This window comes from Lupinus angustifolius, chromosome LG02, assembly GCF_001865875.1.
Source record: "Lupinus angustifolius cultivar Tanjil chromosome LG02, LupAngTanjil_v1.0, whole genome shotgun sequence".
Classification (NCBI taxonomy): Eukaryota; Viridiplantae; Streptophyta; class Magnoliopsida; order Fabales; family Fabaceae; genus Lupinus; species Lupinus angustifolius.
In genome coordinates this window covers 20,889,720-20,892,449 of record NC_032010.1, presented here as the reverse complement: position 1 = coordinate 20,892,449, position 2,730 = coordinate 20,889,720, and positions in this window count along the sequence as shown.

The following is a 2,730-nucleotide window of genomic DNA, read 5'->3' as shown; positions in this document are numbered from 1 at the left end:
TTATTTAAAACAGTGAAGGGCTTTTTTTGGTTTCTTAATCTATGTACTTTTCCTTTTACTTGCCTCTCATTTTTCTTCCTTTTTCTTTTTAGATTTTTTCTTCTTGAGCAAAAAAAAAAATGATGTATACATTAATAATGTAAGATATCTTTACAATGTATTATTTATCATTCATATTTATGTATCATTAACTTTTAAAGTAATATAAATGAATAGTAAATGATGCACATATAAATTTTTGTTACCCTTTTCTTTTTCCTCATTTGCCCTCTCCTTATTTACTTATCCTTTCCTTTTTTTAGATCACATGTGTTTATTTTTGGTTGAAACATAATTTCATCCCTCCATTTTACAATTTTAGTCTCTTCATAATTTTGAGTGATTTCCATTCATTAACTTATAGTGTATGTCTAAAAAATAGTAATTATGTTAACTTTTCATTCAAAATCATAATAATGTTCAATATTATATTATGATTCATACATATGTGTATACATAACTATAAAATGCATTTTCAGTTTCATCTTATTCATTATTCAATTTGATTCTCCTCTCAACATTTGAGTATGTTATAATGATTATCCTTCCAACATGTTTAGTATAAATTTCACAATCTAATAACTTATGCAGTAACAATCTCATATTCTAAGTTGAAGAATGACACGTAAAATTATAGACGTAAAAAAAATTTGTGTTTCATCTTTTCCAACTGCAAAAATTTAATAAAATTAGGCATTCGTGAAATTCTTTAATTACCAAATTAAAAATTATAAAAATCAATTAATAAAGTTAAATGATTATTTCAAGAAAAAATATTATTATATCAACATAATTATATATATATATATATATATATATTTATTTGATTAAATTATTATAGATAAGATATAATTTAGAAAATGAATGTTTATTTGTAAACAAAATTCAACTCCAATTAGATTAATCAACCCTATTATTAGATATAGGAGGTTATATATGGAAAACTAAAGTAAATACATCTGTGATAAAAGTCCATGGTAAAAAAGTTATTTGTTTCTCACATGTGAATTATTTCATTTTTATTACTTGTATTATATTTTAAGCATTTCATTAAGCTAATACACGTAATGTGATTAAATAAATCCATATTAACATATGTGATTTAGAATTTCTAAATTTTAGCCATTTATCTTGTTGACCTATTTTATTCCAAAAGCAAATCTTTTTATTAGCTCATTTGCTTTTTGTTCTTTAGGTATGGAAGTTGTCGGATGGGAAGAGTGAAATTTAGGTAAGGTGTCATCTGAATGTCGTCTGAGTTAAGATTGGAAGCGTATGGGTTGGTACCTTGAAATATAATTTGATGTTCAAGTCAATACATGAGAGATATAGATGTATAGAGAATAAAATGTAAGCATAATATAAAATAGTAGTATTATTAACTTCATTATGGGGTGCTCTAATGAGGAGAATGACATGAAATATTCTATGATAGGTATTGTTGACATGACTGAACATATGTGTCGAACCTATCCTAGACAAGTAGGGGTCGCTTTATTCATGTTGGGCGACTTCGACGTGCCAGTCCTATGTAGGCGACCTGACAGTCGGATGACAGAGGGTTGTACCCCATGTACTTTCGTTTAGGCCATGTCCGATCAACTCTGTCCTTTCTCTGGTTTGGTTGGTTGTCCAGCCTTTATCATCAATCATTCGGGGTGGGCTTTTCTATGCTTGGTATATAGCCGAAGCCTAGCGATTTTGTCTGTCCATTACGTGGCTTCAAACCGTGTTGAAACATTTATGTTTACAAAAAAATATTTCTTTTGTAACAAAAATAATTGTCCAGTTGAGTTTTTACTAATAACATTACTCTAAAAAAAATAAAGTTTTAGCCTAGATAACATTTTTAAGCCTAAACAAATAATCAATAAAAATGACTTTTCAAACATCTTTTTTTTAGAATTATGATTATTATTCATTCTAATTATCTTGCAGTTTTGAGAGTTCTACCAAATTTACCCTAAAATCTTATTATTTTAATATGTAAACGATTTATTCTGAATTGTTTTTAGCAATTTGTTATATAAAATGAAATTTGTACAATTCAAACTAAATACATTAAAAGTTTAAAACATGGCCTAAATGTTAATGAGAAAATCCAATAAAATGAATATTAATAATGGAAAATATTTTGCATACCATAAATTAGGGGTGAGAATGAATTAGGTAAGACTAGGGGTGTAAGCGGTTCCGGTTTAAACCACGAAACCGATAGAACCAAACCAAACCACAAAATGTGGTTTGGTTCGGTTTCGCGGTTCGGTTCGGTTATTTTTTTACGGAACCGTTGGAACCAAACCGCATATTAAAGAAATATATACTAGGGATTATGAAATAATGTTTTATTATTGTTTAAATTCTTCAACCAATTTTCTAGTTTAAATTATCAATTTTTGTGTGAATTGTAGTGTTATATATGTTACTAAATAGTTATTAAGTTAATATTATATATGTTATTAGTTACTAAATTGTTTCCTATTGTCTTATGATTTGGAACATATTTTCCAACTTATGTGATATTGAGTTTGAAACTAACATATATCATATATTGTTATACATGTGTTACTAATTATGAAATTTAAGGTTATAAATATAACTACTATATATTTTACTAATTGATATATATGTTACTAATCATGAATTGTATTGTTATATATGATTCATAATTTTATATAATAATAGTAGTAA